We start from the raw sequence: 25,036 nt of genomic DNA on the forward strand, positions 1-25,036 counted from the left end.
GCACAGCTTTCTACAATAGCTGAGGGCTCGAGAATTGGCGCTCCCAGAGGATCACAGACATGCGTCAGGGGCTGGGCGTGCAGGGTGCCCTGACAGAGGCGGTGGAGCATCTTGCTTGATTTATCCCCCATTGATAAACCCTAATACGCGTTGCCAGCCAAGCCTGACAGGCCTCATCCATCAGTAGGGCTGTATATTGTTGCTCGGCCAACACAAGTTGACGTCTGGCCGGGCCGCCATCTGCATCTCTACCCCTAAGTTCCAGTGCCTCCACTTCCGCCTCTCGATGCACCAGTTCCCGCTGTCGCTCCTGCCGCGCCGCCACACACCATGAGATATCTAATCACCGCAGCATGGGTTTCAATGCCTCCCAAAGCACCAATGGAGATTCGACCGATCCCACATTCGCCACCAGATAATTATCTATTTCCTTGGTCAAATGTTCCCTGTAATCCTCCTTCTGGGCCAATTTGGAATGTAAGGGCAACAGGCGAGTGGTCCGACAGGCCTCTGGTCATAATATCAGCTGACAACACACTGTGTACACGCCCTATGGGGACAAATATGTAATCTAACCTCGGAATCTAGCCCCGTCACCAGGGAGTGTAATTTGGTGGGGGGTCAACCCACCCCGGCGGCATTCCAACTCCTCCATCTATCCCGACCCAGCTCCATCACATCATTCCACTCTCCCTCCACAACAGAAAGTGTATCTGGCATATCCACCCACAGACCTAGAAGTCGTTCCACTAAGGACCACTGTAGTGGAGGTGGAGCATACTTGCTGCCCAGTGTCAAAGTATCATCCCCAATTTTACCCTGTACGAAGACATACCTTCCCTGCGTGTCTGACCAAATTCTCTCATGTGCATAGGGGACCCTGCAATGGATTAATATAGCCACACCCGTGAGCCCCATGTGAAGCCTGAATTAAATACATGGTGGTATCCATACTGCTGTAGACACAGGGCTTTAGTACCCAGCAAGTGTGTTTCTTGTAACAGGAGCACGTCGGCCCTAGCTCGTTTGGCATAGTGAAGAACAGCCCCTCGCTTTACCTTGTCCAGTGCCCCGCGAACATTCCAGCTAACTATGCGCAGGGAACCAGGGACTAACTGCCTTCCCTTCTGTGTGCCAGACATTCCAATTGACTTATACTTTTGTGTCCTGTGTATGTGTTCCCCAGTGCGTGTGATGAGCTGTAAGCTACCAACCTGGACGCGCACTTAAACAAGTAAAACAAACCCCCCCACCAACAACACCAACAACCCCCCCCAGACCATACCTCATGAACATGTATATGTCGCGGTCGGATAGGACCTAGTCCCCAACCGGGGACATGAGCCATACCTTCCAATGGAGCCCCAACTGGCCACCCATAGCCCTCGGGCCTCACCCCGTCCTGCCCAACACTGCGTGACCAGGTGCCCAGCCCAAAACATTGTGCCTAACTGGAAATCAAACCACAGTCTCCAGATTCTCAGCCCCCGCCAGATCCCCGGATAAGTCTGCCGAGGCCTGTTTCTCAGGTGTCAAATCCCTCTGTCAGAGGGAGGCGTTGGACAGCGAACGATGCCTGGACCTCGATCTCCTATTACCCCTCCGCTGACCTCGGAGGCCCCCCGGGGCCACTTCACTCGACGATGAGTCCGATTCCCTACCTGGCACCGGCACAGTCTCGTCAGTTCATTTAAAGACTTCCTCCGGAGAGTCAAAGAAATGTGTGCAGGATTGTTAAATTACTCTCAGGCGGGCCGGAAACAGCAGTGCGTACTGGAGCTTAAGGCCCCGGAGGCGAGCTTTAGCCACCAGGAAGGGTTGTCGCTGCTACTGCACCTGAAGCGTGTAGTCCGGGAATATGAGGATGCGTGCGTTATCACAGGTGAGGGAGTCCTTAACTCTGGCCTGCTTCAGGATAGTGTCACGGTCCATATAAATTAGGAACATGGCAATGATTGGCCACGGAGGGGTCCTCTGCAGAGGTTTCTGCATTAGGACCCTATGGGCCCGCTCCACCACGAAGCAGCGTGAGAGGACATCTGGGGGGAGCCAGCCCTCCAGCCACCGCGTCAGATATCGCTCCACGCTATCTCCCTCACAGCCCTCCAGAAATCCCACGAAGCGAAGGTTGTTTCGCCGGGCCTGTCCTTCAGCATCCTCAGCCTGCATTGCCAGACCTTTCTGGACCTTCTTCATGTCCGCCACTTTTTTCTTTAAGGTTGTGATGTCGTCCTACACCTCATATATGCGGGTCTCGGTTGACGTGATACGCTCCACAGCGTTCCACAGGTCCTGCCTCAGAAGCATGACATCCGAGCCCACTGCCCCGATCTTGGCGTCAAGCATATCTCTGGACCGGGCAATGGCCGCCAAGAGTGCCGCATTGTCCGGTACCCGGCCCTGAGTCCCCGCAGCCCCAGCCGCAGCACCTGCCCCAGTGAATTTGTCAATGGTGCCCTGCTTGGTGTGGCCCCCTCTGCCCTTATCATGTTTCAGGGTGGCAGATCAGGTGCTTCTCCTAAGCAGTCAAGGGCGGCCACTCCGGGGGCAGATCGTGAAAAACAGCCTGGTATCCAGGAATCGTGACTCAAAGACAATCGTCGCCTCCCCAGGCCACTCAGCAGGTTGTGACCACCACAAGGCCGCACAAGATGGCCAGCTGTTCACCCTTCTCCCACCACAGAGGGCTTCCCAGCTATGGCCTGATCCGACCACCGACAGCCACCACTGACCGCGGCAAACCCCGGGGGACCGCCAAAGCCACTGTCCAGGTTATGCCCAAGAGTACCTCAACCCGGGGCCGCGCCACGTCATCCTCAACTGCTTCAAAGGCTCCTCTGGCCGACTTGTTCGGGGCAGTATGCACCACTGTCACTAGGCGGCCCCCGGACTTCCGGTATCCCAGAGCGGGCGTCAGCGCAAACAAGGGCCTCGGGGCACCACCCCTCCCCCACCACAACTGCCACGGCCCGGCGCGGCCGCCGGGCACAGGATATCAACAGGGGCAAGCAAGAATGCTGTGAGGAAAGTTATGCAGGTGCCCACGATGCCCCCGCCAAAGCCCCGGGGTCTGGTAGGCCGCCCACAGCCGCCCCAGAGCTCCACAATGTGGCCGCCGTCTCCCCTTCGCCTCCTACACTCTGGGGCTCCGCAGCTACTGTCCGGTGCTCACCTCCTTCCCCCGCCTGCCGCCCTGCCCCAGCTTCTCTCAGCGTTGCAATCCGGGGCAGGGGGTCCAATGCCAAAGCAGGAATCCGGGCTCTGATCCTCCCACGGCACTCCCACCTGCCGCGCCGTCCTCCAGGCCTCTTATCTGGACGTGCTGATCACGGGAGCCCCCGGCTCCACCCGGGTCGTCACTCCGCTAGGCTGCTGCCGCACGCAGCTCTCCGGCCGGCACCTCCGCGCCTCCTGCAGCTCCCCCGCACTCGTCGGAGAGCGGCTGAGATGCTCTAGGGTTCCCCTGCGCAGGGCTCAACAAAACCAGTATCTCTAGGCAGGATAAATGTTCAGGATATTATCAGGCTGGTCGGAGTGCGATTAAGCCGCGACCGCCATCTTCGCCAGCGAAGCCACGTCCCGCATCCTGGCACTTTTGACTCAGTAAATACATGTCCCAGTTTTCGACAGAGTGGGAGAGTGGGTGAGTGCTTACATGACTGTATTACATGCTTACGTTCCGGTCAAAACGCGGCGTGTTCTCTGTAGATACAAAACCAAATGAGGGAAGCATACCCGACTCTGGAGTGGTCTGCACCTTTTTTATCCCATCGTGCATCCAATTAGAGGTATTCTTCAGAAAAGTGTAAGCAGGGCACCAAGATACCCAGAGAGCACTACCCCAACCCTTAATCTGGGCATCCACTCACTCTTGGCCCTAAAGCTGGTAGCTCGCATTTTCATCAACCCTTTCCTCACACCAAAGATAGAAGTTCTCTTCTTGAAAGAGGCACCTTCTCTGTTGCCTCCTTTCATAGGTCACTTCAAGTTTCAATGAGGGGTAAATAACATTCATTTGATAACCCGGCTGCTCGTAGAACTCCTCATTACCACATGCATCTCTCCACCAACTGAAGCTTATCTAGTAGTCCTGTATTTTTAGGTCTCGTCTAGGCAGTGCTTGTGCTGTCTATGCAAAACATGCTGTTTCAAGGACTTCCTTGTTACATGTAGTGTTACTCAGTTTGTGAGCACTATTTTCTTTTTGTAAAATTTTTATTTTGCATAGAACAAAAGGAAACACAGGAAAGGAGCACCGAGGTGCAGCACAGTTCCCCACGCAGAGGGAGCTTTCCAAATCAAAACGATGGTGTTGGCACACCGCAAAGATAAATCTAGGCCAGACAATCCAGGAACCTGCAGGGAATAAAAGCAAGAGGTCAAACAGTCAACCATCGGTGCTGTGCATTGTAGAGAGAGGAAGTCCCAAAGTAAGCAGGTCCCTGGGCCTGTGCAGTCCATTCAAATGCACCTACTGACGCGAACGTGCACCTCGGTGACAAAAAGAGAAAGGAAAAAAGGAAAGGAAATACAACTCCCAATCCCCCCTCCCCCCCCCATGACGGTGACACACACTTACCACATTCATTCAGAAAGCCACACTAAATTTGGAAGAGGTGTAGAGATCTCAAAGATGCTGGGCAAACAGCCGACGGCAGGCCTTTAGATAGGAAGGCAACCAAGGGGCCCCACACATGTGTGAAATTCTTGTAATTACCAAGGAAGATGTCCGCCATTCTTTTCAAGCTTAAAAGCTTCCAAAGCCGTGCGTGCCACAGAGATATCGCTGGTGCCTCCTTTCGTTTCCATGCCGCCGCTAACGTGAGCTTGGCCGCCCCCAGGCACAGCCACATAATCTTTTTATCAGATCGTGTTTGGTGTTCAAGACCGGGATCTCGCAGACCCAACAGTACAGAGGCCATAGAGTCCTCTATAGGGTATTGGAGGATATCTTTGATATGTGAGAGGATTTCCTCCCAATAGGGCCGAATCACCGGGCAGTCCCACCAAATATGGCGGAAGTCCCCTAGGAGTCCACATCCTCTCCAGCATTTATCCGAGGTAGCCGGGTAGATGCGGTGGAGCCTAGTCGGGCATAAATACCATTGCGTGAGAGTCTTTAAATGAGCCTCCCTAAGATTTATCGAGTGGTTAAATTGGGTCATATCCCGCCAAAGTGCCGACCATTCATTATCGGTAACATCTCTTCCCACCATCTCTTCCCACTGTTCCATATAACGCGGCCTAGGTGACAGTTCTGATTTAAGCAATAATTGATAGAGGAAGGAGATAACTCCCTTCGTGGTGGACGTTCGCAGCAAAAAAGCCTCAAACGTCGAGGGGGGTCTCGTAGCCGCCTCCAGCACCCCCGGCAATGTGGCCCAGTGTAGCAATTGGGCATGCCGATACCTATCGGTCTGTGGTACCTGATAGTCCCGTACACAGTTAGCGAAGGTCAAAGGGTCTGAGCCATGAAACAGGTGGGTTAGTGCCCTACAGCCACCCTCCCTCCAGGCGTCAAAAGCCCCCTCCCTAAGCGCTGGCGGAAAGGCCAGATTAAAATGCAGGGGCGTGAACAGAGATGGGAAAGTCGCCCACCGCTCGTCAGTAGCCAAGGTATCCCAGACCTTCAATGTAGTACCCGTGGGGGTACTAATATAGGCGTTCAAAGGGCGATCCCTATTCGGCTTCCAGGCCAGATCCCATATAGACCGGCCAGCCACACTCCGGTCCATATGCAGCCAATGTTTTTCTGAAAGCTGCTGCGACCATTCCACCAGTACCCTCAATTGGGCTGCCTTGTAATAGAGATGCAGGTCCGGAAGACCCACTCCGCCCTCCGATCTAGGCCGGCGTAAGACTGCGAAGGACAATCGGGCTCGGCCCCCCTGCCAAACAAATCGCAGTATCTGCGTTTTAAGCTGCCGAAAGTAAGCGCTATCTAGCGGAATGGGTAGGGCCTGGAATAAGTACAAATATTTGGGGAGAAGGACCATCTTAATTGCGTGTATCCTACCCAACCAGGATAGGAATTTGGGTTTCCATCTCTCCAATTCGGCTCGGGTCTTCGCCAGGAGGGGTGGGAAGTTGGGCGCAAACAGTTTGCCCACCGTCGGAGTCAGGTGGACTCCCAGGTAAACAATCGACCCGGTTGCCCAGGCCAGTGATGTCAGCGTCCGCACATGAGCCACGTCAGTTTGTGAGAGAGTCAAATTCAGAATATATGATTTGCCATAATTCACCTTAAATCCCGCCACTTCCTCAAATTCTAGGAGAATCTCCCGAACGCAAGGCAGGGAACTTGCCGGGTCCGCCACCGAGAACAAGATGTCGTCCGCGAAGAGCGAGATCTTATGTTGCTCTCCCGTGAACGGTATGCCTCGCACCCCCTCATGTTCTCTCACCGCCACCGTCAGGGGCTCAATGCTAAGCGCGAACAACAAGGGAGAGAGCAGGCAACCCTGTCTGGTGCCCCTCGAGTGTGGGAAGAAGGCCGACAACTGGCCATTCACTACCACTCTCGATCGTGGACTGCAGAAGTTCGCCCTCACCATAGTGATAAATTTGTCTGAAAAACCAAAAGCCGTCAGCGTATTAAACAGGAAACCCCAATCCACCCGGTCAAAAGCCTTTTCCGCGTCCGGGCCCACAAGCACTGCCGGAATACGGAACCTGTCCGCCTTTTCGATTAAGTGAACCACTCTACGAGTATTATCGTGGGTCTGGCGTCCTTTGATAAAACTGGACTGGTCCCAGTGAATGATCGCCGGCATCAAATCCTGTAAGCGGCACGCCAGGATCGCTGAATATAATTTAGCGTCGATGTTAAGTAAAGCTATGGGGCGAAAAGACGCACAGTGCGCCAGATCCTTCCCAGGCTTCGGCAGGACCGTGATCACCGCCTCGGCCAGAGTCCCTATAGAGGCACCGGATGTTGCCATATCGTTAAAAAGAGAAACTAGGAAGTCACACAACTCGGTAGCATACGCCTTGTAAAAAACAGAGGTATAACCATCCGGACCCGGTGCCTTGTGCAACTTCAAGTTTTTAATGGCTGAGAGAACCTCCTCTCTAGAGATCGACGCCTCCAATAATTCGTTCCATTCTTTAGATATTCGGGGTAGGGGCAGACGTCGCAGAAACTCTTTTTGGGATTCTGCTCTCAGGTTATCTCCCGTGTACAGTTCAGCATAAAAGCGTCCAAAAATGTCCGCCTTTGTTTCGTCCCGATGTTGCAGCACACCCGCAGCATCTCTGATGCCTCCTATATATTCTCGCTCTCTCCTATCCCGCAATTGACGTGCCAAGTGCCTGCCCACCTTGTTCCCACAGGAATAGGATTGTCGCCCCAGTCTCAAGAGCGTGAGTTCGGCCCTATTGGCGTAGTGAGCCCTCAATTTCCCCCTCACTGCCGTCAGTGGACGGAGGGTCACCCTCGAGGGGTTGAGTTTGTGAGCTCGTTCGAGCTTGACCACCTCAGCCTCCAGGGCCTCACGGTCTTTCCTCCGCAGAGTGTTGAGCTGCGAGTTAAGGCCCAGACAAGTGCCCCTGATTGAGGCCTTAAAGGCGTCCCACGTGTTCGAGAGCGAGGTATCCGACGGGGGGTTAAGATCAAAAAATTCCTTAATGGCAAGCCGCAACACTTTATTGGACGTATCGTCCCTGATCACCGAGGCCGGGAAGTACCACTTCCGCTGTCCTGCACCGGGCGACGACCAGCGAAGGCTAAGCACCAGCAAACTATGGTCTGAAACGGATATCGGAAGAATGGCGGCATCCACAATGTCCCCGCGCAGTGATTGGCCAAGGAAAATGTGATCTAAGCGGGAGTAGGAGTGGTGTATGTGGGAGAAGAATGTGTAATCCTTTGTAGTAGGGTGGAAAAATCGCCAACCATCAACCAGCCCCAGCTCCCCCACCTCCTGTTGCGTTGAAGCAGAAAACACTCCCGTACCCGCCCTATGTCCCCCTGAGCTGTCCATCTCCTTGTCCCATACCAGGTTAAAATCCCCCAGCAGAAACAGATGTACCTCCGCAAAATCCCCAACCTTCTGCAACAAGCCTTGTAAAAACTTATTCTGACCAGTGTTGGGAAGATACACCACCACAAAGGTGCATAGTCGTCCCTGAATGAGCCCTTTGACCATCAACCAACGGCCATCTTTATCGTTACGCACCTCTACAGGTTGAAAGTGAAGTGCAGCGCGGAAAAGGAGAGCCACCCCCTTATGTTTCGTGGCAGCGGAAGACCTATAGATAATGGGATATGCCCCGTGCCATAGACGCAACTCATCCTTTCGTGCCAAATGAGTTTCCTGCAACCCCACTATATCAAGCTGGTGATCCACTACATACTTCCACACCTTCTGCCTCTTCTGCGGTGAATTCATACCCTTGACGTTCCAAGTTCCTATGCTAAGCGGCATAGTAGAAATGAACCCCAGAACTCTCCACTGCCACCCCAAGAGTCCCCTCCCCCGTACTCAGAAGCCCTCCGGACAGAGGCAACATCAGAGGATCAGCTACGCTCCCCCCATTGTAGCCCAAAGCCTCCCGCCCACCCGCCGCAATCCTATCCGCAACTCCAACCTGCCCACACCAATCCAAAGCACTCACACACAACAGCAAGCATCCTCGCAGTAGCCCCCCCTCTTCACCGTCATGGGACCCCCCCCCCACCCTTCACCCCAAACCCCCCAACTCCCAACCCCCCCACAAAGAGAAAAACAATAGAAAGAACAGGCTAAAAACCGTAAATTCGAAGAAAATACTCATCATGTCCAGAAGTCCAAAGTTCGTGAGGGGCCTTCCAAACCGGAAGTGGGGTAGGGGAACCAACACGGTAACCCCCACGGCCATGGTCAGGGGTGTCTCCTCCAAAAGTACATCCATACCCCCAGACCAGAAGGCCGACGCCCCTCCAGCGCTGATCCATCTTCAAAGCAGAGGTCACGCTGCTCCGGAACTTTGCTGTGAGTCAGCCAGGGTAGCCGAGGCCACCGATGCCACCGCGTTGCCCCATTCCTGCAGGCTGGTAGTGCGATCCGGTCGCCACCGGTCAGGGGAAGCGCCCACTCTGTGCCAGGAAGAAGAGCGGTGGCGCCTCCGAGATGGGGAAGCGGTCGCTCCCTGTGAGGGCGGCACATCCTCCAGGCCCAAGAGGTCCTTCGCCACCTGGAGAGAGCGAATCTGTGCGAGCCGGTTCTGCCATCGGAAGATAATCCTGAAGGGATGGCCCCAAGAGTAGACGATGTCACGTTCCCGCAAAAAAGCAGTCACTGGGTGAAACTCCCTCCGTTTCAGTAGCGTAGAGGCTGCTAAGTCCTGATAAAGCTGAGGTCGGTGGTCCCTGAATTGCAACGATGTGATGGCCCTGGCCTTGCGGAGGATGCGTTCTTTCACCTGGAAATCATGTACACAGACGAGAATGTCAGGAGGGGGCCCCCCCCTCGCCTAGGCAGCACCACTCTATGTACTCTGTCTATCTGAATTTCCCGCACATCCTCCTCGTCCAATATCTGTAGAAACAACTCCTGAACGTAGCCACGCAGGTCGCCTGCCTCACCATCCCACGGCACTGCTCGAATGCGGATGTTGTTCCTGCGGGAACGATTTTCCAGGTCCTCCGTGTGTGTCTGCAAATCCAAGTTCTGTTCGGTGAGGCGGATGATATCCTGCTGCAACAGATGTACGTCATTGGCCACACTCAAATCATGGTCCTCCAGGGTCGCTACCCTCTCACCTAGACCATCCACGTCCCTCCGTACGTCCCGCAAGTCGGACGCTAATTGTGCGCGGAGCTCGGAGATGTCTTCCTTGATGGAAGCAAAAAGTTCGGACATAAAGGCCTTCGTCACAGGCCCCTCATCGTCCGACTGCTTCAACGAGCCACTAGCCCCTGGGGATGCCGGTTGCTGCAAGGACTTTGAAGCGCCATCCTTCCCCAGACGCCCCTTGCGCAGTGTATTGGACATCTTGGCGGGCAGCACTCAGCCCGGACGCCAAGAGGCCAAACAAAATGGCGTGCCTCGGTGTCGGGCCCGAACAGCCCGCTTCACCTCCAGTCCAGAGTCGGGGCCCGCGGTTCCAACGTCCAGGCCTCAAACTGTGGTCCGTAGCGCTTCCGCCTCACTCACACGGCCCACACGGCAGCCCAGGCCTCCGGCCTACACGTGCTCGCAAGCTTTACGGGTTCCAACGGTCGGCTTACTTGGCGTCCCGCCGGCCTACAGTCTTATGGCGGCCAGTTAGGGATGCCGCTGCTATCACGTAGGCCAGGTCCTCAACCCAGGCCAATCCGCTCTCGTCTGGGTCCGTAGGTCGCCACCGCTGGTCCGGCTCCACGCTCCACCTCCAGTCCAGCTCGGGACCCCACCTGCTGCCGATTCACCACAGCCGCCCTCGACGTGCGCAGCCCCGTTGGCACCCGGGCGTCACCGGGCCTCCCCTCGATGGTCACTGCTGGGTGTCGTCGCACCTCCGCCTCAACACCTCGTGGTCTCGCTCCACGCCACAGGCCAGTATCACCGAACGCCCCCAAGGCGCACCGGAGGCTAGGTCGGCCGCTTCGTCGGCAGGGAGCGCCCCTCCCCTCTCGATCAGCGCAGGGTGGTCTTGGGCGGGATCGTAGGAGGGCCAGTCCTCTCCCAATAGCGGGTGCCGCGATCCACGCGAGGCCGGGGCCTCGTAGGCCTCAAAGCTCAGTCGGTCCCGTGGTCGCCCTAGACGCCGCTCCCCTCCACCGACGGCACCGGACCACTCCGCTATGCCAGGGGGATTTCCGCAGCACTTTTGAAGCTAAACCGCTCCCTCAGGACCGTGCTGTAAGAAGCTATGTCGGATCGGCGCCGGAGCGGCTCGGAGAAGCGTCCTACTCCGACGCCATCGTGGCCACGCCCCCGTGAGCACTATTTTCTTCTTAAGCTGGAGCACTTTGGACCAGTGCTTGTGGTTTACAGAGCTCTGTTGTGAACGGAGCTGTAAATCTTGCTTTTATCTATCTTTTTTAATGTATTAACAATGGCCATATGATTTACTGTTTTCTTTGCTTGCCTACAAAGAACCTATCCCACCTCCCAAACAGCATTGAGCAGCAATACAGCCATGGCCTATATGTATTTATTTAATATGGCGCAGGTGTGCTTTTTTTATGCCTTGCCTCAAAGCACACCCCTCCCACTTCCAACAGAGCCACCAGCAATGCTACTCTACGCCTTTATTTATTTATTTATTAACAGTACCCTTATGATTTTTATTTCTTACCTTACCTGCAAAGAACACCCCTCCCACCTCACAAACAGTACCAAGCAGCGCATGGCGCACACTTATATTTATTTAATTAACAGCACCTCCATTCTTTTTGTTTCTTGCCTGGTTTTGGTAGAGCTGCTATTTCAGTCGGAGGCAGACAAGGCACAAGGGCCTGCCCACATGGGGCCAGATATGTGACAGCTTCATCCCTGCTCTCCTCTAGCCTGATGAAATTAATCATGGCTCCTTGGTGTTTCTCCCCTTTTCGTTTCCAGTGAGCCGCCTCCGGTAGCTCCGGTAGGTATTCTGAGGGATTTTACCATTCTCTGTGAGCTTGAGAACTCTTCTGATATTATCCTCATTTAACTGTTTTTATTTTACATCTGATGATGTTTGTGTGGTCTTGCTCCTCTGAAGTGGTTTGTTTTTGTTGTTATTGCCTTTGGCCCACTTCAAACAAGCATTTGCAATGCAATAGGTCTCGCATTAGTTAAATGCAGAGCTATTGGCTTTGCAAATGGAAAAGTAATACAGCGGGCAGACAACTTTTGTTATTTTACTTTTTTATTTTATTTATTGACTTTTGTAGTAATGGCAGCACACTGCACGGTGTGCCGCCATTGTTACAAAGGTGAATAAATGAAAAAATAAGTTGTTTATCCCCTTGTAAATGCTTGTTTTGATTGGTTTTCTGGTACTTTTAGTCTTTTTTAACATTTAAATACTGGACTTCGAGTCCCAGAATGCAAAGAGAACCAGTCTGAATGTTGGCTAGTCTTAACATTTGAACTGGAACAAGACACCTAATAAATTATTTTTTTTGTTTTATTTTATTTGCCCTTTTTTTAATAGATTTGACGGTTAGGGCTGCACAACCCTTTGTCTGAGTGGTTACTTTGTGATACTTCAATCGTGCATGGTAGGTGCCAAAATTATGTCTGGTTTCTAAGTCTATAATCGTCCTGTTTTTTGGTTCTAAATATCACCCTAATCTTGGTGCACTCGAGTACCAGTTCACAGCAACAAAGTGTGTATTCCTGTTTTTTCACTGCCTGGGTACGAGGTGCCTCTGTGGCTGGCCCTTGTCATCCACACAGAACACTAGAAAGTAATGTTACAAAGCACAGCATATGATATAACAAGTAATTTATCTACCACCTACGTTCTACAGGAGGATCCCCATCCAGTACTGCGCCTTTTATCATTACTGTTTAGTTATCAAATTCATTCATTAGTTATCTTTTTTTCCTGTGAGAAATGACAAGTACTTCTGCATATCAAACATTTTCCTAATACTGTTATTAATGGGAATACCCTGGATACAATGTAGTATCTACCTCTTTAACCACCTACCCTCCCACCCACCCCCTGTAAAATGATTTTATCTAGTTATCTCAAAAGAGAGGACGTGGTGTAGTGGCCAGAGCTGCTGAATCGGGAGCTGGGGATCTCGGTTCAAGTCTTGGCGTCAGCGCAATATCCTGTGATTCTGGACATATTGCTTAATCTCTCTGTGCCCACGGAGAGCGCCTGGACACTCTCACTGTTGATAAGCCGCACTATATAAATCTACAAACTTCCTGCCTCCACAGTGATCCTGTTTTAGTTTGTCATAAATACTTGCAACGTGTATATTATATATTCCTCATCTGCATGTATATAATTTTTTTTTAATTTTGCTTAAAATTAATCAAACAAAAAAGTAAGTCTTAACTCATAAAAAAAATCTACAGCCACACTACTTGTGCCATTGTTCTGTAGTGAAATGGTGCATTAAATATTCAAGCACAAAATCTACCTACTTATTTTGAGAGATTTGTGAGAGTGGCTGTACGTCAACAATTAACTTACCACTCTGGCTGAGTTCAATTGACCAAAGTCTTCAAACACTAGACAGCATTATTTTTTAATATATTTTTCTCTTATATTTTTCCATTATAAACAAATTAACAAATAACAATTAAATATCATTTCATAGACAAATCATATAGAAAAACAGATTCCATTTCACATACTACACTCCCATTCTCACTTATACCACATATATGAGCATAATAAAATAAATCTAGAAACATGCTTAAAAATTCAAGTTCCGGAATGACATGGATATAAAACGTGTTCGCCCCAAAAAGATCTTAATCACTGAGCTCACAAAATTCTAGGGGCTTATTTTGCAGTATGCATTCAGAGATAAGGAGAAAACAACATGGATAGATGTATATAACATGTATAGATTAATAATTCTACTACAGTGGGGACAAAATAATCCAAGACCGGAATTTATTGCAGCGCAACTGGCGTTTCGGTAAGCCCACCCCTTCTCTGGGTATCACCTTCTTCAGGGCGCATGTGAACCTTTAGAAAAAAAAATTGAGAATGGGACCTGTCTGAAATGGACCTAACAAAAGTAAACAAAAATGTGTTTTTAAATCTAAATGACAATTCCATAAGCATATAAGTACATATACAAAATATAAACATATTCAATTGCATATACTTAAGAATACAATGGTCAAATAGCACAGAGGGTACACAATAGCGATAATAAGTAATGACAATAGAATTAAAATTGAGAACAAGTGCACACAGATAAAGATAACGTGGGACACATACTCAGAAAAATAAATGAAGATTGCAAGTCTAACACAAATAAAGAACAAGTAAAATTAGAATGTGGTTGAAAAACCCTACACTTACTCCCCTCCAGATTGTAGCCCATAGGAAAAGAGGTTTGCAAACATTGCATACCTGTGTTTAAGAGCTAGAAATGCGATATGGCTTGAGGATCCTCCTGATCCGAGAGAACAATAGAAACTAATCACGGATGATTCTGGCCTGAGTGGAGATATAAATAGATGTCAAAAATTGTTGTTAAAGACAAAGTAATACTTAAAAATACTTCAGGCATAACGTCTATAGACTTTTTAATGTCCTTGCTGTAATGTCGCTTTTATGGTTTTTAACATATGTAAAACCGAATAAAGTATCTTTGTATTGACTATGCTGATGCAGTGCTGAGATTCACCACAGCACTGCATCAGCACAGCACCACCTCAGAATCAGTGCTACACCACCAGCGCACCACCACCTCCACAGCAACTGAGCGCCAACCCACCACCACCTCAGCATCACTCAGCACCGACTCAACATCCCTCAGCACCACCACAGCATCATTCAGCACAGCACCAGCGCAGCACCTCCATTGCTGACAGTGCAACTTGTAATTGGAAGAACAGTTTGCGCTCTGCAATTACTGTTCCCTTCAGTAGCTGTTACTCACTAGTTTTGGGGTTAGAGGCATTTTTTTTGTTTGTTTTATATAGTGCTAAGTCGCCACAAGGGCATTGCAGCGTTTTACATGGGCACCAGTTAACTTATCCAAGGTTACATTAGTGTTTTTGTAGACACTTTGTAATTGCCACATGTATTAAGCAATTTTGCATTCGTAATACAAAAAAGGCTTTTCCCATGCATGAAACCCTATTTTGTCATTCGGTTAACGGTTACCAAATCGGAAAATGGGATTTGCGATTCAGTATTTGGAATGGGCCTGTTTAGGGCGTCTCTTCCAAATATCGAATCGTTACAATATGTATGAATGTTTTGTGACCCGTGAATGCAGTCACAAAACATGTGCATTTTACCACCTACTTCAAGTTGGTGGTAAACCATTCGCAAATAAAAAGGGGTCCCCAAGGGACCCATTCCACTTGGAGAATGGTCGCAAAAATGTTTTTTTAGAGCAGGCGGTGGTCTCAAGGACCACAGTCTGTTCCTAAAAAATGAAAAGAAAACTTTACATTTTTCTTTTTTAAATGCAACCGGTTTTCTTTCAAGGAAAACGGGCTCCAATAAAACAAATTTAAAAAAGATTGTTTTATTTAACAGCTATCATGGACATGGTGGTCCAGCAGGCCACCATCCCCTTGATTTGAGAAATTCCTAGGGGGTCACAAATTGCGACCTACCTCATTAATATTCATGAAATGAGTCAATTTGTGATCCCTCAGGAATTGCTAAATGAAACTCTTGAAGTTTCATAGCGATTATCTAATTATGATTTGCAGAAATTCACAATTATGTGATCGCTATTCCTAATGCTGATACATGTGGCCCGAAGTGTTTTTAAGGCCATTTTGCAATAGCCTTCTGAACTAAAAAAATAACCCCTATTACAGGGTGTGCCATGCCATAAGCGCTCAAAATTTAGTATTAGAGAGGCTTTTGGGTTATTTGCCTTTTTTTATGTCTCGGCTAGACAGCACTTGCACTACCTCTTCGAAGCATGCTTTATTTACTTTGTTGGCTTCAGCTAGCCCATAGGCTTCCCATTTGCTGGCTCCATCATTGCTCTCATATTCTTTCTACCATTTGTCCATGGCATACATTTGTCAAGCAAACACAACAAGTGATGGACCGAATGTGGATCAATGTCACACACTCGCCCCAGTCCAAGGCTCTGGGCCTAAATCCATCGTTATTTTGCACTCCACATCACCCTGGGTTAGACAATGGCGATATGCAAATCAGCTCTGACCCTGAGCCTCATGGGAACAGTCCAGTCCGAGCTACAAAAGCCATGTCCTTCCCAGAACGGAATCAAGCATCCGAGGACCGGACCGGTTTCGAGGTAACACCTCTCATCAGCCCGGCTAGCTTGACTCCAGTGGTGTGGAGTGCCTGGGACCCACGTCTGGGCATCCCCAGCGCACTTATGGCGGAAATTGCAAACACAACAAGTGATGGACCGAATGTGGATCAATGTCACACACTCGCCCCAGTCCAAGGATCTGGGCCTAAATTCATCGTTATTTTGCACTCCACACCACCCTGGGTTAGACAATGGCGATATGCAAATCAGCTCTGACCCTGAGCCTCATGGGAACAGTCCAGTCCGAACTACAAAAGCCATGTCCTTCCCAGAACGGAATCAAGCATCCGAGGACCGGACTGGTTTCGAGGTAACACCTCTCATCAGCCCGGCTAGCTTGACTCCAGTGGTGTGGAGTGCCTGGGACCCAGGTCTGGGCATCCCCAGCGCACTTATGGCGGAAATTGCAAACACAACAAGTGATGGACCGAATGTGGATCAATGTCACACACTCGCCCCAGTCCAAGGATCTGGGCCTAAATCCATCGTTATTTTGCACTCCACACCACCCTGGGTTAGACAATGGCGATATGCAAATCAGCTCTGACCCTGAGCCTCATGGGAACAGTCCAGTACGAACTACAAAGCCATGTCCTTCCCAGAACGGAATCAAGCATCCGAGGACCGGACCGGTTTCGAGGTAACACCTCTCATCAGCCCGGCTAGCTTGACTCCAGTGGTGTGGAGTGCCTGGGACCCACGTCTGGGCATCCCCAGCGCACTTATGGCGGAAATTGCAAACACAACAAGTGATGGACCGAATGTGGATCAATGTCACACACTCGCCCCAGTCCAAGGATCTGGGCCTAAATCCATCGTTATTTTGCACTCCACACCACCCTGGGTTAGACAATGGCGATATGCAAATCAGCTCTGACCCTGAGCCTCATGGGAACAGTCCAGTCCGAACTACAAAAGCCATGTCCTTCCCAGAACGGAATCGAGCATCCGAGGACCAGACCGGTTTCGAGGTAACACCTCTCATCAGCCCGGCTAGCTTGACTCCAGTGGTGTGGAGTGCCTGGGACCCACGTCTGGGCATCCCCAGCGGACTTATGGCGGAAATTGCAAACACAACAAGTGATGGACCGAATGTGGATCAATGTCACACACTCGCCCCAGTCCAAGGATCTGGGCCTAAATCCATCGTTATTTTGCACTCAAGCTAGCTGGGCTGATGAGAGGTGTTACCTCGAAACCGGTCCGGTCCTCGGATGCTTGATTCCGTTCTGGGAAGGACATAGCTTTTGTAGTTCGGACTGGACTGTTCCCATGGGGCACAGGGTCAGAGCTGATTTGCATATCGCCATTGTCTAACCCAGGGTGGTGTGGAGTGCAAAAAAACGATGGATTTGGGCCCAGATCTTTGGACTGGGGTGAATGTGTGGCATTGATCCACATTCTGTCCATCACCTGTTTTGTTTGCAATTGCCGCCATAAGTGCGCTGGGGATGCTCAGACGTGGGTCCCAGGCACTCCACACCACTGGAGTCAAGCTAGCCGGGCTGATGAGAGGTGTTACCTCGAAACCGGTCCGGTCCTCGGATGCTTGATTCCGTTCTGGGAAGGACATGGCTTTTGTAGTTCGGACTGGACTGTTCCCATGGGGCACAGGGTCAGAGCTGATTTGCATATCGCCATTGTCTAACCCAGGGTGGTGTGGAGTGCAAAAACGATGGATTTGGGCCCAGATCTTTGGACTGGGGTGAATGTGTGACATTGATCCACATTCTGTCCATCACCTGTTTTGTTTGCAATGCATTTGTCAAGCCTCTTACTGGGTTTAGCTGTCCCCAAGAGCAGTGACCATGTTCTAGTACCCCTCAACACCTCCCTTTATGGTCTTTAAAATGCGCATAGGTCCTCCCTTCCTTAACCCTGGATGTAGTGGGTGTAGCGGAGCTACGCGGAGGTCCATGGAGTTGCAAACAAACTCTGTGGAACTCCATGGGCTCTGCTACCCCACCCGCCCCCACCCCCCCTATTAAGAAGTAAGTTAACAGTAATTAAAAATAAGCTTAAAACCACTTACCTCTTTACTGTGGCATCCCCGGGCTGCCCTCCTCCTCTTCCTTGCTGTACCAATAATGCTTAAGAGAAATGTGCATGCACAGGCATGCACGCAGGTGTAGTTTTCTTAGGCATTAACAGTACATCGAGGAAGAGGAGGAGAGAGCAGCCCGGGGATGTCGCAATTAAGAGGAGCGTTGTTTTAAGTTTATTTTTGTATTCCTGTTAACTTACTTCATAATAGGGGGGTGGAGGCGGGGCTGGCTAACTCCGCTCCGCTGTGGAGTGTGTGGAAATTTGCCTTCTCTGCGTTATCCGCGGAACGCAGAGAAGGCAAATCTCTACACACTCCACGGGCCGAGCAGAGGTCTCTGCCCAGGGTTACCCTTCCTGCCCTGGGACAAGATTCACTACAGGGGGATATGGATCCCTTTGTGTGTGGATAGGAAACAGCCTGTGCCCAGCTCCTACCTCCCAGCTTCCTATGAAGATCTGTCAAGTCACACCAGAGGTTCCTTTTGTATGTGGCTGACTAGTGGGAATACAGGAAATCCAGCTGTCACCCAGCCCAGCCAGTAAACACAGACAGGCAACAAGCAGAATAATGCCTAACTTTCTAAAAGTGGCAATTTCGTAATAGCAACACAAAAATCCAACTTTGCAGTTAAATAGGATTTATCATTACCATTCCAGATGTACTAAACATGACAGATCCACTTTCTCTCAATTAGGAATTGCAGCTTTTTAAATGTAATAAGCAATCTCCAATGTTAACCTATGAGAAGGGCTGTTAGACGGACCGGGAGGGTCGGCCGAGATTACGGGGAGAGGTCTCCAGGGAGAGCCGTCTCCAACGACTGTACAGATAAGTAACTTCCCCCCCACAGACGGACACCACACAAGATTGAAGGTTAACGAGACTTTATATGCACTTCTTAGGTTACGTTGATATAATACAAGGAGGTCTGGACTCAGGGGTCCCCTCGGTTCTGATCTCTGGTTGAGGAAAAGGGTAGCGGGACAGTCTTAGTTACCAATGAGTTCAATAGCTCTCAATCCTCGAGCTCGGCGTGGTTGCTGATCGGGCCGTGGAGGAGCCAAGCAGGTCCCGAGATGGATGAAGGGTGGTCGGCGGGCCGTGGAGAAGCCAAGCAGGTCCCGATATGGATGAAGGATGGTCGACGGGCCGTGGAGAAGCCAAGCAGGTCCCGATGCAGATGACAGTTACAACGGTCCGCGGCCTCGCCAGCAGATCCGGACGACGGTGCAGGATGAAGGTTACGACGGCTGTGGCAGCGCCAACAGGCAGGATGATGGTGCACAGGACAGAGCTACGGCAGCGCCAGTAGTCCGTCCAGGATGAGTTCTTCTTTCGTCTCTCGACTCCAAGATACAACTGCCTTCCTGTTCTGGAGCTGCCCCAGTTATAGGGCTGGCGTGCTTTGATGTCCGGACCCTCGCACTTGGAGGTCGGGAGGTCCGGGATGAGGGAGTCCAGACACCCAGCAGGGGGGTGGAGCCAGCGCCCGGGGAGGCGATGGGCGAGCGGCACTGGCCGGGGGAGAACCATCGACACCTCTTTCTCCCATTGACTGGCCAAGTAGCTCGCTCGCCTCCTGGGTGGAGGGTGGTGCCGGAATGTCTGAGGCCGGGCTAGGCCCAGGGTTGAGGTCGATCGGGGGCCAGGCGGCCTCGTGGCGAGTGTCCAAGATGGCGGCCCGGGCTGGGCGCGTGGGTCGGCCGTGGATCGGACCCACGAGGTTATCATGCTCGAGGGCAGGTGTCCCTGAGGGGACGTAGGACGTGCAATGGTGGTGTGTGGTGCTTGTATGACTGGCTCGGGCTTGGTCGAGCCGGGGGAGAGCGGCCCGTCATGTGGCCTGTCCAACATGCGTCCCCCCCAGCTGAAGGCGGGGAGAGTTACCCATCCTCTTGGGGACTCTCTTCGTCGAGGCGGAAAAACCGGGACAGGCCATCCGCGTTGGCGTGGTCAGACCCAGGCCGGTGTTCAACGGTAAAGTCCATACCTTGCAAGGAGATGGACCAGCGTAGCAGCTTTGGGTTTTCCCCCCGCATATGCATCAACCACTGCAGGGGTCGGTGGTCAGTCTGCACCCGGAAGTGGGTGCCAAAAAGGTAGGGTCGGAGCTTCTTGAGGGCCCATACCACAGCGAAGGCTTCCCTCTCTATGGTGCTCCAGCGTTGCTCCCGTGGTAGGAGTCTCCGGCTGATGAAGGCCACCGGTTGATCAAGGCCTTCGGTGTTCACCTGGGACAGGACCGCCCCAATGCCCTGGCCGGAGGCATCCGTCTGGACGACGAACTCCCGGCTGTAGTCTGGGGCCTGGAGTACAGGAGCGGAACACATGGCGGCCTTTAGCTGTTCGAAGGCCGCTTGACACTCTGGGGTCCAGTTCACCTTCTTGGGCTGATTTTTCGACGTGAGTTCGGTGAGAGGCCCCACGATGGTACCATAGTCTTTCACGAACCTTCGGTAGTAGCCCGTGAGGCCCAGGAAGGCTCGCACCTCAGTTTGAGTGTTAGGGGGTTGCCAGTTCTGGATGGCGGCAATTTTCAGTTGAAGAGGGGCCACTAGACCGCTTCCCACTTGGTGTCCGAGGTAGGTCACTGACCCTTGTCCAATTTGACATTTGCTGGCCTTGATCGTGAGGCCAGCTCGCTGAAGGGCTTGCAACACTGCTTGGAGGTGGTGGAGGTGCTCGGTCCAGTGGTGGCTGTACACGGCGATGTCGTCCAGGTAGGCGGCGCTGAACTCTTCGAGCCCCGCCAGGACCTGATTGACGAGCCGTTGGAACGTCGCTGGGGCATTTTTCATGCCGAAGGGCATGACCGTGAAGTGATAGTGGCCATCGGGGGTGGAGAAGGCAGAACGTTCTTGTGCTCGGGGTGTGAGGCCGATCTGCCAATATCCTGCCGTTAGATCGAAGATGCTGAGGTAGCGGGCAGCGCCCATTCGGTCGACCAGTTCATCTGCCCGGGGGATGGGGTGTGCGTCCGTTCTGGTGACTTCATTCAGGCCCCGGTAGTCGACACAGAACCGGAGTTCGGGTGTGGTTCCGGGGGCGGCTGCTTTGGGGACCAGTACGACCGGGCTGGCCCATGGACTGTCGGAGGGCTCGATGACCCCGAGCGTGAGCATCTTAGTTACTTCCGCCTGGATGCAGGCCCGTACCCGATCAGGTACGCGGTAGGCCCGGTGGCGGATAGGAGGGCTGTCTCCGGTGTCCACATCGTGCACACACCAGGAAGTGACACCTGGGGTGAGGGAGAACAGGCTGGCAAACCGTGATAGGAGGGCTTGGCACTCTTGGCGTTGTTCCTGGGAGAGGGTCTCCGAGAGTCGGACCCCATCCACGGAGCCGTCTTGCTCCTGGGTCCGCAAGAGGTCAGGGAGAGGCTCGGAGTCGTCCTCAACCCCGTTGTCTGTGGCCATCAAGAGGCTGAGTTCTGTTCGTGCAAAGTGGGGTTTCAGTCTGTTGGTGTGGAGGACTCGGAGCGGATTCCGGGCGGACTCCATATCGATCAGATAGGTGGCGGGTCCCTTGCGCTCGATTACTTTGAAGGGTCCCGTCCATTTGTCTTGGAGAGCGCACGGTTCTGTGGGGGACATTACCCAGACCTGTTGCCCCGGCTCGAATTCAATAGATGAGGCGTTCTGGTCATACCATCTCTTCATGTCCTCTTGACTGGCCTCTAGGTTGGCTTTCGCTAGGTCTCTGAACCGCTGGGACTGGTTGCGGAGGGTGAGGAGGTACCGGAAGACATCTGGAGGACTCTTGGCCGGAGGCAACTCCCAGCCTTCTTTGATCAGGCTGAGTGGCCCCCGTACTGGGTGCCCATAGAGCAGCTCGAATGGGCTGAAGCCTAGGGACTTCTGTGGGACCTCCCGGTAGGCGAAGAGGAGGCACGGCAGCAGCACGTCCCACTGGCGACGGAGGGGTTCTTCCAATCCCCCGATCATCCCTTTTAGAGTGCGATTGAACCGCTCAACAAGTCCGTTTCCTTGGGGGTGATAGGGGGTCGTGAAGCGGTAGGTGACCCCACACTGTTGCCAGAGGGACTTCATGTATTTGGAAATAAAGTTCGTGCCTCTGTCACTGACGACTTCTCGGGGGAACCCCACACGGGAGAAGATCCCCATCAGGGCCCTGCCGACCACTGGGGCTGTGACGGTCCGGAGAGGAATAGCCTCAGGGTAGCGGGTGGCGTGGTCCACTAGTACTAGGATGAAGCGATGGCCTTGTCTTGTACGTGGGTCTAGGGGTCCCACAATGTCTATTCCGACCCTCTCAAATGGGGTCGTGACTACGGGAAAGGGTTGCAGGGGGGCCTTTAATTTGCGGCCGCTCTTCCCACTGGCTTGGCACGTGGGGCAAGATCGGCAATGCTGGTGCACATCGTTTCTCATTTTTGGCCAGAAGAAGTGGGTCACTAGGCGGCTGTAGGTTTTATCTTGTCCCAGGTGCCCTGCCAGGGGGACATCGTGGGCCAGATTTAGCAGGAAGTCTCTAAAGCGGAGTGGCACCACTAGTACTCGGTTGGCCCCCAGCTCGGCGATTCGTTGCTCGCTGTACAGTAGGTCATTGTCCCAGTAGACCCAATGAGTTCCGGAGGTATCCCCTGCGCTTTGGGCGAGCGCTTGTTGTCGGAGTCCCTCAAGGGAGGGACAGGTCTTCTGCTCCTGACGAAATTGTTCTTGTGTGGGCCCCCCTTCTTGAGCCCACTGGTCGAGATTAGCAAGGTCGGAAGGTTGAGCAGGTTCGAGGGGGATGCCCTGGTCGGGGGTCTCGGCGGGGGCGACCGGAGGCGGAGGCGCCGGCCATTCTGGTTCTTCTGGGTGATGGTTGGCACGGGCGGCCATAGACCGGGTGGTGACGCACGCCCAGTCTGGGACGCCCAACATCCCCAAGTGTTCTTTTCGCTCCACGGCTGCCCACGGGGAGCTTTCCAGGTCATTTCCGAGGAGGCAGTCCACGGGGGCGTCGTCTCGGACCGTTACTTTCAACATGCCGGAGACCCCTCCCCACTCAAAGGGGACGCAGGCCATCCGACACAGACTCTCCGAGTTGTCGGCTGATCGTACAGGGCAGAGAATGTTCGGTAGATATTGTTCTGGGGTCACCAGATGACAGCGGACGGCTGTCACACTGGCCCCGGTGTCTCGAAGGGCTTCGGCCCGTTGTCCATTGATGCTCACCCATTGGCTGTACTTCTGGGTGTTAGCGGGTAGGGGGACCCGCGGGACCATGTCTCTTCCCCCTAAGCACGCGAGAGTCATGGCGGCTGGCTCCCACCCTTGATACTCTTGCTCGTCTGTTTCTGGTTCCTCGGAGATCTGTTCTTCCCCTAGTGCCGCGGCGGCCACCTGGCGGGGTCTTGGGCTCGGATACTGCGGGCAGCTTGGGTCATTTGCATAGTGGCCTACTCGTTGGCATCGGTGACATGTAACATTGGCTCTGTATCCCGGTCGCGCCGGGGTGCTGCCCCGGTTGGCCGGGGGGGTGGTGCTGGTAGTGGGGGCGGCCGGAGTGTTGTCTCTTCCTCGTCCTTGGCCCCCTCCTCCTCCTCTGGATCGGTGGTGACCATTGTTGTTCCTGTTCTGCTCGTAGGACCCATTCCGGCCCACTCGGGTGATCTCCCACCGGTCAGCTTCGGCTGCGAGCTGCCGGGGATCGGTTAACTTGCTGTCGAGGAGGTGTTGGCGTAGTTCAATGAAGCAGTTGTTGGACAGATGCTCCCATACCATCAGATTGAACAACTGCTCGTAGGTCGTGACGTTGTTCCCTCTGATCCAGCCTTCGAAGGCTCGGCTGAAGTACGTTACATAGTCCACCCAAGTTGTACCTGGAATGCGTGTGCAGTCTCGGAACCTCTGACGGTACATCTCGGGCGTGAGGCCATAGCGAGTGAGGAGGGCCGCTTTCATATGGTCGTAGGAGGTCATCTGGTGGTCTGGGAGCTGTAACAGAGTATCGCGGCCCTCATTGAGGAATTTGCCCCATAGGCCGGCTCCCCAGTCGGCTCTATCGATCCGGTGCGCAGTCATCGCGATTTCATATGCCTTAAACCATTGCTGGATGTCGTCTTCTCGAAAATATTCTCGGACCACATCCTTGGGGATGTGCACTTTTTTGTCCGTGGTCCCGGGGGTGGACGGTCTGTCGGGCACCCCTAATTCTTTATTCTGTTTGCGCAGGTTGATCTCGGCTAGGTTCCGCTCGTGCTCGTACGTTAGTCTTTTTTCCTCGAGCTCCCTTTGCCTCTGTTTCTCCTCTCTTTCTTCTCGGAGGCGAAGGTGCTCTAAGTTTATTTTTTGCTCGGCCAATTTGAGTTCTATGTCCATCTTGAGTCGGGCCATTTCAAGTTCGTGTAGTCGGGCTTTTTCTCTTTCTTGGATCTCGTCTTGCGAGAGACCCGTTCTTTGCTCTTCAGGGGCCGTGTTGGTTTTTTTCGCGGTGCTTTGCTCCGGGGCTTCGACATCCCCGGTCTCTGCCCAAGATTCTAGGGCATGCTTAAAATCGTCCTTGGTACTTAGTCCGGTGGTAGCGATACCTAGTTCGATGCAGAACTGCTTTAGTTCACGATGGCTGTATTCCTCTAGCTTTTCCATTTGGAACTTCTCAGTTGATCCGCTCTCTTTAGTCGACATTGTTGTTCGTTGTGGGGTGAGCTACTCTCTGTACGTTATGCGGTGATTCGGATCGCGCCGCTGGCCACCAATGTTAGACGGACCGGGAGGGTCGGCCGAGATTACGGGGAGAGGTCTCCAGGGAGAGCCGTCTCCAACGACTGTACAGATAAGTAACTTCCCCCCCACAGACGGACACCACACAAGATTGAAGGTTAACGAGACTTTATATGCACTTCTTAGGTTACGTTGATATAATACAAGGAGGTCTGGACTCAGGGGTCCCCTCGGTTCTGATCTCTGGTTGAGGAAAAGGGTAGCGGGACAGTCTTAGTTACCAATGAGTTCAATAGCTCTCAATCCTCGAGCTCGGCGTGGTTGCTGATCGGGCCGTGGAGGAGCCAAGCAGGTCCCGAGATGGATGAAGGGTGGTCGGCGGGCCGTGGAGAAGCCAAGCAGGTCCCGATATGGATGAAG

This window comes from Lissotriton vulgaris, chromosome 5 (assembly GCF_964263255.1).
Source record: "Lissotriton vulgaris chromosome 5, aLisVul1.2, whole genome shotgun sequence".
Lineage (NCBI taxonomy): Eukaryota > Metazoa > Chordata > Amphibia > Caudata > Salamandridae > Lissotriton > Lissotriton vulgaris.